The sequence below is a fragment of the Dipodomys spectabilis genome, unplaced genomic scaffold (genome assembly GCF_019054845.1).
Source record: "Dipodomys spectabilis isolate Male_0828 unplaced genomic scaffold, ASM1905484v1 ptg000081l, whole genome shotgun sequence".
Taxonomy (NCBI): Eukaryota; Metazoa; Chordata; class Mammalia; order Rodentia; family Heteromyidae; genus Dipodomys; species Dipodomys spectabilis.
The window spans coordinates 7,842,317-7,854,642 of record NW_024870758.1 but is presented as its reverse complement, the minus strand read 5'-3'; the positions used below and the strand labels follow the sequence as shown (position 1 = coordinate 7,854,642).

The 12,326-nt window shown below is 32.5% G+C and overlaps 1 protein-coding gene across 1 annotated transcript in view; it reads left to right on the top strand.

Annotated features, from left to right (window-relative positions):
• Lrp1b (LDL receptor related protein 1B) overlaps window positions 1-12,326 on the top strand; it is a 1,466,647-nt gene that overhangs the window by 180,024 nt on the left and 1,274,297 nt on the right.

Genomic DNA, 12,326 nt, shown 5'->3' with positions numbered 1-12,326 from the left:
CATTTCCAGTAAATTCAAGAAACTCTTACACAACAAGGGTGCAGAACATAAAATATAAGAAAAGAAAGGAGTGAAAAAATAGTGACATCAACAGCAAAATAAAAAATAAGTGAATAAAAAATGATGCCTGGTAAGTATTTCAATGCGTATTTGTGGAAGAGACTATTTCTGCAAAGATTCTGAAGGGATACTTTAATTGAAAATTTAATAAAAACACTAAAGAACTTTTTATTTTTTAAGAATGCCAATCCATAGAGATAATTAATGAATAAATAAGTAACACAAAATTATATGCAATAAGTAAAACTAGAGGTAATGGTTACAGAGAATACTCAGAATTAATTTTCTAATTGCTGTCATTCAGAAATTGATAGAAAAAAATTTTAACCCAAACTGAGTTTTGGATTATCTGATAGCTTCATTCCATTAAAGTACTTTGTGTTTAGCTTTAATACTTCTAATACTACATTCTCAAAATCTTCTGTTTTATACTTAGAATTTCTAATTGGTTTGGTCGGCTTTGATTTTACCTATTATTAAAAAGTTTTTCAATCTTTCTCTAATTTTGCCCTGATACTTCACGATGATGGTGCTGTATTAACTTTTTTAATTTTTTAACATCATTCTCAGTTTTGCATTCCAAAAGTTTATGTGAATACACTATCAATTCCAAAATTCTATTCAGCACATAATTATAAAATGAAACATTTAAATTTCCCTTGATTTCTCTTAACACACCACCCTTCCCAAAGATAATTATTTTACACCATATGAAACATATTTTCCAGCATTTTCTGTGCATTTATGAAAACATATCTGTATGAAATATGGAATTGTTATACAATAATTTGCATAGCAATATGCATTGTTGTATGGTGTTATATATCTGATAGGTAATTTTTATGACAGTGCATATATTTCTGCCTTATTATTGTTATTGAATTCAAGTATTCTGTAATAGAAGCAATGTGCATTTGTATATTATTTAAAAAAAACTATCCTACTCAGGTAGGAGTTGTGATTTTTAGCCATAACTGATGGCAATGAACATTCTTATTGGAATGCTAGCATCCTCTGTAATGGTTAATTGATTGAATATCTCTAATTAGATTTGTCAAAAAAAATACTCTACAATTCTATACTATATTGCCAATTGCCTTATAAACAGATTTCACCAGTTTAAATTCCAACAATAACTTATTATCATTATTAATATTATTATTAAGTAGTTGTGCAAAGAGTTACAATTCCATAAGTTAGGTAATGTGTACAACTCTCTTTGGTCAATATTATCCCTTCCTTCATTCTTCATATTTTTGCCTACCTATTTCTATCCTGAAGTTACATAGTTTATTTGTTGCATAAAGTACATTGAATAAATGACTGCATTTGCTCATCCTACCTCCCTCAATTAATGCTCCCTTCCGTTTTCTCTTCCCACTAAAACATGTTTTCATTTCTGGTATTGATTTTGATAATCAGTTATACCTTTTTTACTACTCCTCTATCACCCTTCATTTGGTGTATGCGAATACATTGAACATTTTATAGGTTAACTTGCCTATTTGTATTTAGACCTAGCTTCTACACATTAGAGAAAACACCTGCTGTTTGACTCTGAGCCTGGATTACTTCACTTAATATGATTTTTTTAGGTCTATCCCTTTGCCTGAAATTGACAGAATATTCTTTCTAATGGATGAGTAAAATTCCATTGTGTATATATACCATATTTTATTGATACACTTATACCTTGTACAGCATTTAAACTAACAATATTTTTCAATATTGCATATTATTAATTGCTGGATTGCCAGCTTTGTAAATAAAACCCTTTTTTATAATATTCCTTTTGGTTCCTAAGTTTGAGTTCTTTTCATTTGTCTTTAGACTTAAAGACAAATGAATTGAAATTTGTGAATTTTTTGAATTTTTGATAATTCTTTGTGTACATGATTTATGTATAATTAATTTAATAAAAAGCTTATGTATTATAGATAGTAATCTTAATCATATTAGTAATTCAATTATGGCTCTTAACTTAAGAAGTGTAGACATATTGCTTATTTCTATATATCTTCATAAGATTTGGTATTAAAATTCATTATTTCAGCATTCTTATTTAATCTTTCTATTACACTCAGAATTTCATATAGACCCAAAAAATGAGTACTAAATATTGACTTTGAATGGATGATGAAAGTTAAGATGGTAAAAGTAGTACAACGGTTAGCAGAAATATACTAGGAGCTACGAAGACAGCAGTGAGCTAAGGAGGTGGGTGATGAATCTGAAATATGCAAAATCAGAGGATGGAATAGATCTATATATCCAGAAATATGACCATTGATAATTGCCTATTCAACCATTCATTTCTTAGTTTTCAGATTTACACTCATTCCTCACTGTGTTTATATTCACTAAGGTGTTTAGCGCTTCCCACAATGGATGTTTAATCCAAAATATGTTCAAGGACTTCTATGAAATCATGGCCTAAATGTTACTCAATGACATGGAATGGAAAATCAACTGAAACTTTCATGTGCATTTAATTTGTCAAATTCTTCATAGTTGCATGTTTTTTCTTATTTTTAGTTGTTTATTTAATAAGAACAATCTATATAAGTATTTATTAGCTATTTCACTCAGATGTTTTAAGCACTGCTCTTTCAAAATCCAAGCAAATCATACCAGCTCTTTTTCACACTTTCCCATTTCTCTCACTCACCCTCAATATACTGAATGATTTCATTTATTACATTGCCAAACTCAATGCATCCATCCATAATCTAGGAGGTATGGTTTATCATACAGAAGGAAATATTTGCCTCCAAATGATATACTATTCAAAAAGAGCTAATGACTTCCCATAATTATTGTACATCTTTTAGGAAAATATCTTACTCATACTATGCGTATATATGCATATTTTATATATTAAACAAATTTGTCTATTTCTCCTTTTAACATAGACAAAGATAATTGTAGAATAGATGGGGATACAAGTAGATATAGGTCTTATGTCTTTAATTGATGACAATCATAGTTTGAGGCTAGCTTAGGCAACAAAGTTTGAAATATTTCACCTTTTTTGAGTATTTTTATTCTCTTTAAATAGTTGTATGAAGGAGTTGCCATTCACTGAAGCAGTTTATGAATACAGTGCACCTTGATCAACATAATCCCTTTGAACATTCTTACCCACCCTTCCCAACCCTCAGTTTCCCTTACTTACCTTAATTTCAGTTTATGTATTGAATTTCTTGCCATTTAACAAAACAATTTATGTATAAATACTTCTTGGTGTGTGTCATCACTTCATCTTCAACTCCACTTTGACCAACCCATTCCATTATATTTCTCAATTCTTTGGTACAAACGATTACGTTTTGTCTTCATTCTTTCCCCTATTCCTCTTTGTTCTTCTATTCCTCACCACTCTTACAAGTAACCATTTCCTGATACTTATTTTATTGGGCTTTGTTTTATTGTTTTTTAAAGAACTATACTGTTTGAGCTTTCCATAGAGACTTTTATACATTAGTTAATTCATTTTTAAAACCTTGGTTACCACCCAGTGTGTTTGCTTGTAGATTTACACTCCATCTTAATGTACTTTATTTTTTTAATGGTTTACCTCATTGAGGTATACATTTACATTAAGCTATCAAGATCAAGTTTTATAATTTCTCTTAAAATATTTAGATATATTTTAAATTTGAAGATAATAATCAGTGATCTTGTATGATTATCAGAATAACAATAATAATAAACTGGATGCTCCAGGCACCGGTGGCTCATTCCTGTAATCCTAGCTGCTCAGGAGGCTAAGATCTGAGGATCACTGTTCAAAGCCAGCACATGAAACTCTTATCTCCAATAAATGACAAAAACAAAAACAAAAACCCGGAAGTGGCTCTGTTGCTCACCTTGAGCTGAAGAGCTGAGTCAGTCTCTCTCTCTCTGTCTCTGTCTGTCTGTCTGTCTGTCTGTCTCTCTCTCTCTCTCTCTCTCACACACACACACACACACAATCACACACACACACACACAAAGCTGGGTACTGATGGCTCACACCTATAATAGCTACTCAAGCTATTACTCAGGCGGCTGAGATCTGACGATTACGGTTCGAAGCCAGCCCGCGCAGAAAAGCCCCCATGAGACTCTGATCTGTAATGGAAGTGGTGCTGTGGCTCAAAAGGTAGTGCACTAGCCTTGAGCACAAAGAGGTCCAGGACAGTGCCCAGGGCCTGAGTTCAACCACCACAACCAGAATAAATAAATATATAAATAAACACATAAAGCAATAAAGATTATAATCAATCCTCATTAATATTTTGGATTATCTCAAGTTTCAATGTGAAACTTTTTTTTTTTAAAAAAGCAACAGTCCAAATAAAACTCCCCAGGAAACAATTGTAATTAAAATAATTAACTTTAGCTAACCATGAAATTCTGTTAAGTTCTAAAGTGACAAGGAACTAATTTGTAAATTTAATATAAACAGCAAAATATTGATTATAAATTGCTTGTTTATAGGAACTTAATGGTACATTGTTATACATTTTATGTATGCTCTACATAATATTTTCAACAAGTATGGAATAAAAATTCTTCGTATGTTTAATGTAAAAGAAATATTGCAGTACATGTATGGAACAATAGGGTAGAATTCAGCTTTAATACCTGTGTCCACGAGCTATTTTGGTAAATTAAGAAAATGTCACTCATATTTTCTAGACATGTGTATTTTCATCTGCAAACTGAGAAGCTTGATCTTGGTAATATTCTAACAGCCCCTCTAGCTGCTAAATTCTATGAAGGAATATAATTTTACTATTTTAAATGATTGCAAAGGTTTATAGTTTTTATAGCTTTGATTTTATGATAACTTGTTGGTCATATTTGTAATTTATTCAATGCCAGGGTCTATTCAAGAGTACAGCTCCCAATTATAGCATTATACCTATGGAAAGAGAAAAATACTTCTTAAGATGAGACTTTATGATAAAATTTATATGGGCACATTATATCAGAAATGGAAGACTATCTGTATTTCCCAGTACATGTAAGTTTCAGAACAATCTCAATGGGCTTATTTGTTTCCTGAATACTTTTTATCTTGAGAATATGTTCTTTTTTAAGAAAAAAATAAGAAAACTTACTTTGTGAAAAGCATGATTTTACCTGAAATCCCAAAGTTAATTTTGTTGGGATCAAAAAGAAGAAGCTTAAGCACTTGATTCTTTTCTCTTTTTGACACAAATGTATAAATAAAACAATGTACAACATAAATCCCATACTGCTTTCTGCTTTGTTGTCTAAGAATATTAACACATATGGTTATTTCTATTTGGGATCACTTTATTTTTATAGCTTTTTCCTTCAGCATGTCAACAGTCCTTTAACGTAGATAGTGTGTGCATGTGAATATTCATTAAAAATAAGTATAAATTTAATGAGTACACAAATTTTGTTTAGGTTTGTGAAGAAGTTCTGGAAATGGACAGTGATGAGAAATGTACAATATTCTGAATGTACTAAATGCCATTGAGCTATACAAATAAAATGATTCATATGATACATTTTTTTTATTATAAAACCCACAATAATAACAACAACAAAAGTATAGCAAAGCTGTTGCATTGATGACTTCTGAAATTGGAAGAGAATACTTGTCTTCAAGAACAAGGGATCAAAAAAGACTTCACTTTATAATTTGAGGGTATTTTTTTCTATGTTGGATCCTAGATACTAAAATAATCTTCATACAAGTCTGTAATAATAATGCATACAGCAAACTACTGCAAGAGTGGCATGACTTCTGTGGATCTATTAATTCCATATACATATCTGTGTTGGACATTCACTTCTATTTTATGATATCAAAGTAAATGAAATACACAATTACAGTCACTAGGGCAAGAATGACCAATATAGAAAAGAGCACAAATATTCCCACAGATTTGCAATGTATTCTCCTTTGAGTTATCAGGTATTATGCAGAATTTTGGTGTTGAGAAAAAACTAATTATCACCCTTTTCTCAGGGTGACAAAAGCAATATAAATGAAAGGCTATAGTGAGATATTCCAACTACTGATGGAGTGAAAAGTTCTGTATTTGAAGATAGTTAATGTGAAAGTAGGGAAAACTGTCAAAATCATTAGTCTGAAATATAATGGAGGGTAGATGAAGAGGGCAAATATGGTCAAAATGCTTTAGGTACATGTGTGAAAATGAAACAATGAAGCTTGCTGAGATTTGTTTAAAAAGTAGAAAACTCCAGGTGCCAATGACTGATGTGTATAATCCTAGTGGTTTAGGGGCTTAAGAACTGAGGATCAAGGTTCAAAGCCAGCCTGGAAAGGTAAGTCTGTGGTAGTCTTATGTCTATTTAACCATCAAAAAGCCAGATGTGTAAGCTGTGGCTCAAGTGGTAGAGTGCTAATCATGTACATAAAGCTCAGGGATGGAATCCGGGCCCTGAATTCAAGCCCCAGGAACAGCACAAATTAAAAAAAATAAAAAAAGCTGGGTGGGGAGGGAGAAAGAAAAAAAAGAAAGAGAAAGAAAGGGAAAAGTAAAAAGAAAAAGTATGAAGAGATGACAAGGGAGACTGATAGGACATGAATCTGATATCTGATCAAGATACATTGTGTGATATGTCAATTAAATTCCTGATACCAATAAAAATATGACAAAATAGCTTACACTCTCACCTTCTTTTCTAGAGGAAAATGATACCTTGATCCAAGAGAATGAGTTTTATGTATTTGAACTTTGACAGTACATAAGACAGTATGTTCTTTTTATTTATTTATTTATTTTGTTATTGTTGGTTGTGGAGCTCCAACTCTGGTCCTGGGTGCTGTTTCTCAGCTTTTCAGCTCAAGGCTAGTGCTCTACCACTAGAGCCACAGCACACTTCTGGTTTTCTTGGTAGTTTATTGGAGACAAGAATCTCAGGGACTTTCCTACCTGGGCTTTCTTTGAACTGTGATCCTCAGATCTCATCCTCCTAAGTAGCTAGGATTACAGGTTTGAGCCACCGGTGCCTGGCTGAACACAGTATATTCTTATAGTACATGCTGTAAATATTCATGGTTCAGAAAGGTTGGCACTGTGCTGGACTTCCACTGACAGTTTCCATGCCATGGTTGACCAGTATCTCTACAGCATGATTCTCAGATAGCAAATATGTCTTTTAAATCAGATTCATAAGACAATTGTCAGTTTTTGGAAAAGTGGCCCCTTTCACCTAGCTTGATTGCATAGTATCTAACACAATGAGTCCCTTTTGTTTGGTGTGTTCTGTTGGTCAGTGTAGGGACTCAGTCTAAATGAATAGCTTCCCATATGTTTCATAGCTAGGTAACATTGAAAATATCTTAAATAATTTAAAATGTCCTCAAGATCTTATATGAAAAACACAGAACTGTAATATGCATTTTAAATAGGTAAACAAGAGACTGCTTATATGGAGGAAAGAGATTTAGAAACCCTCACAGGAGATGAGAGTGGAATATTATGCACCTTTGATATTAAGGTAAAATAGCAGTGGGCGATTCAAATGTGACTTATTTTGTTTATTTTATGTGGCTCTTTATTTTCTTATCAGTTTAAAAAATAACATTAATATGAGTTTGTGACTTACCAATATATAAATATTCTGTTACTTAATTGTCAAAGTGGCCATAAGAATATCTTATCAACTTTTGTACTATCAAAATTTCCAAACATTTAAAATGACAACTTAATTTTCCTTAGGAAGAAGGCCTATTTTGCCCCACAGTACTTTTCCATGATTTATGACTTTGCTGTACTGATGATTGTGACTTACATTTTTAAAAAGAAAAATATTCTTCACCTTTCCTCTCAAAGAAGTCATAGATTAAAAAGGAATTTTTTTTAACTTTCATTGTAACAGACAATATACTACAGCGTTTGCATGCAATTTTATTCCATTTTAAATTGTATTCCACTCAGTCTGGAATGGAAAGAGATGGATAAAACCTTTCCTAAGATGAAAAAGAATATTTAAAAAAAGAGTAAGTTGGAATTCAAGTGGCAGCTCTTAGTGTGGTGGTCAAAATCAGTTAAAGAATGAACTGTGAGGATTTTTGTGTGTGAGTTTCATTTTAAGCCCTTAGTTTTGCTTAAGAGATCCCCTGTTCCTTTTTGACCATGACTTAATATTGTTCTTTTCCCAACAATCTCATTCTTCTTACCTTTGCCTTCAACATTGTGGAAATCAATACAGTGGTCACTCTCTGTTCTGTGCTCAACACCTGTAGTTTACTGTGTGTGATAGTCTGAGATTCTGTAGATACTACTTAATCTGGTAGCCACAGTGTGGCCCATTTGTCCAATATAACATTTTCCACAGCTGCAGGGAACATTAAGCTACTGCTGTGGGTAGGAGAATATTGTCTTTTATTAGCCATAGGTGGCTGGAGTCCTTGGATGAGGTAAGAATATTATTTTTGTTTTTGTGGGTGCTTTTGAAGATTGTATTGATCCAACTGAAGAATGCCTTGACATGGGGTGGGATTGCTCTTCTCTCACGCAGTGCCGTACTCAGCTTGTCTGTGACTTGACTCGTGGGGGGAACGGAGGATTTAATCAAATAGTCGGCTGTATATCCATTCTCTGCCAAGGTCATGGGAAGGATATGGATTGTCTACAGGAAGCAAGAATATTCTGCCATCATCTTGGTTTGATATGTTTTAACCTTACATTCAGTCTTCTCAGTTTGAAATGCAGTTCCCCAAATGGATTGTTAAACAAACCTTTTTTATTTTGATCTAAGTGCTGTAAATATCAAACTAAGAGGATTTTCACATGGTGAAAATGGGTAAGAGTAGATTTGGAGCCTTTTTTCAGGGCAAGAATCTCGGTTAGCACAAAAAGGTAGAGAAGCAACACTACATGCATTCTAATATATATATATATATATACATATATATATATATGTATATATATATATATATATATATACACACACACAAAACATGAACACACACACATATTTGTTCTATTTTCAAGATATATTTGGAAACAATAACAGGCACTGGAGATATGGTTTGATAGTGATTGGAGCAGAAATTGGGGATCCAAACAATCCTTGATTCAGAAGTTCACTACTTAGGAAAGAGACCACTGGACTATACAAGTGCTGTGAAATAATACAAGCAATTAACCTTATACAGGCATCAGAAAAAGCCTTTAAAACAGCCCATATTGAAATTAGGAGAATGTGTTGGCACAGAAATTTCAGATGGCTTACTGTACTAAGTTTGGAGAGACCTCACAGACTCCCTAATACTTTCCCATTTTTTCCTATTAAAATAACTCTAATAAATCAAGGATTTAAAATAAAAAGCACTATTGTGAAGGAGGCATACTATTAGGAAACTGTTAATCTTACTTTTATTGAACATCATCTGTGTAAAAATAGGAACTACTTAGTCCATCACAATGTCCTATGAAAGTATGATCTTTAGTCAACATAATTCCTACGTGCAAAAGAAGGTTATGTCTTCTTTATAAATTAACTGTGATAATTATGCACAAAAATCAGCATGATATACACATTTGTATTAGACAATTACTGTAGTTTTTACTTTCCCTCCTTTGTCTTCTATAACCTTCTTAGAGGACTGACTGACATTTATCTTACCCCAGTAATCATATTTACTATTCTAGGCCCTTAAAATGGGATAGTGTACTCTTGCAGGAAAATTCTGTGGAATGCATAATCTCTGTTATCATAAAATGTGCTTTCTTGAATCCTTGTCTTTCCACACCCAATATTAAGAAAGTTAAGTATATGTTGTTTTTGTAGTGATTGACCAATAAAGGATAGAAATATTCATCTGAGGAGACCTTTATTGCCAACTACATTTTTGAATCTTACTTACCTTCTTTCAAAATTTGTTATCAATTTTATATGTACTCAGTAGTCCATCAAACCAAACAGAAAAAGGGATTGCTTTCAATGTTTAGTTTTCATTATCTAGTTGTACCAAGATTACAAAATAGGCTAGATAGGTGGCATTGGTTAATAGTTGTCATTTAGAATCTGGAGCCGGGTGACGATTCATATGTAAGTCAGCAAATTATGGTGTCCTACAGTCCTGTTCTCTGGTCAGATACTCTTTGTTCTTTGTCGTATTAACTACTGACTCACAAAAACTTTAAAGTATGTCACTGTTTTTCCGTATTGTATTACAATGCTTTTGGACACAACAGGTCTTTCTTTGTTGTTGTTGTTGTTTTTAATCTTTTTAAAAGCAGTTTCAGGCTTGCAAAAAATTTGAGTAGACACACATATCTACTCCCTGGGTGCATTTTCACAGTCCCCTCTTCTACCAGGGGGGTATAGTGGATCATGCTGTCCTATAGTCACCTAAAATAAGTAACAGTTTAACTCAAGGATCACCTTTGCTATTGAAGTTTGTGTTGATTATGAAAATCTAAATGGCCTATGTCAACCATTGTACTGTAAAGAAGTTTATTGCATAGAATCATTTGTGCTGCTGCTATTCACTTCTCCTTCCCCCCAACACTAAGAACCACTAGTTTTTTCATTCTTTACATACTTTTTCTTCTTCTACATTGTTGAAATTGAATATTCTTTTCACATTGGCTTTTCTTATTGATTAATATATTTGGGGGGGCGCTTAATATTGTGTTTTTGGGCTTAATATTGTGTTTCTCCTCAGTTGTGGAATTTCTGGATATATCACAATTTCTTTATCCAGTGACTAGTTGAAGGGCATTCTAGGCACTTACAGAGTTTATTAAGTATGTGTGAAACTGCTATAAAAAATCTAGTTCTGAAGTTTTTGTCTAAATATAAGTTTACAGATGTTTCTGTACAATCAAAGGGGACAAAGGCTGAGTTGTATGGTTAGAGTGTGTGTAATTTGTAATGAAACTAACCAACTCTATTCTAATATATATGTATCATTCTGTGTTTCATCAGCAATGAACAAGAAATCTGCTGTTCCAGACCCTCACCAGCATCTATCATTGTCATGTTTGAGGTTTTATCCATTCCATTGGCACATAACAGTATATCATTATTGTTTTCATTTTAAATCTCTGATGACATATTGAGCATCTTTACATATGCTACAAATATTCTTTGGTAAGATGTCTTTTCATATCTTATCCCATTTTGCAATCAAATTTATAATCAGATTTGTATCATTTTCTTTTTTGTCAGTCATGGTGCCTGAACTCTGGGCCTGGGCGCTGTTCCTCAGCATTTCACCTCAAGGCTAGCACTCTACCACTTGAGCCATAGCACCACTTCCGGCTTTTTTTTGCTTATGTAATGCTGAGGAATTGAACCCAGGGCCTCATGCATGCAAGGCAAGCACTCTACCACTGAGCCACCTTCTCAGCCCAGATTTGTATCATTTTTGTTGGAAGTTGATATGAGTATTTTGGATAAACAAACCTTGATCAGGCATATCTTTTGCAAATGTTTCCTCACCATCTTTGGCTTGGCTTCTGATTCTTTGAGTATTGTTTTCCACAGAACAAAAGCATTAATTCTGATAAAGTCCTACATTTAATATTGTATCTAAACTTTAAGACAAAGACAAAAACAATATCATTTTAATTTTGTCTAGTCTGTTAACATTTTTATATTTTACATGTTATATTTAGGACTGTAATTTTTTTAGATATTTTTGATGAGGGATATGTCTCATAACAAGTTCATGTATCAAACATGGATTACACTTCTAATACAGATTTTTTAGAAGAATATACATTTCCCATTGTATTGTCCTTGGCCTTCGTCAAAGTTTGTATAACTATATAGGTCTAATCTTAGGTTCTTTTATAACTTATTTTTGAATATTTGTGTTTTCAATTGTTGTGAGTTTTATGAAGACTAGCTCTGTGTGCTAACCCTTTATAGAAGACAACTATAACACTAAATATTTGCTGTATAAATCTCTCCCCAAAATATGGGAAATGCATGGTGAATTACTTCATATAAAATTCAAACAATACTCTGAAGTGCAAATACTTTTTCTTAATGCTCTCAAAATACTCAGTCTTTATAGGATAAAAAGGAGAGTAAAAACACTAGGGATGAGTTAGCAGCAAAAAAGATACTTTTATCACACCATTAATGCCTTTCTAAATTTTCTTTATTGCTAATTAGGATGAATATATGACCGAACACATTTTTAATTCATTATTTCAGGCAATAGAAATGCTTGATCATTGAATATAATATTAATTACATCACTCAAGGTATTAGTCCAGGCTTGAATAATGCATTAATTTCTGTTGAATACT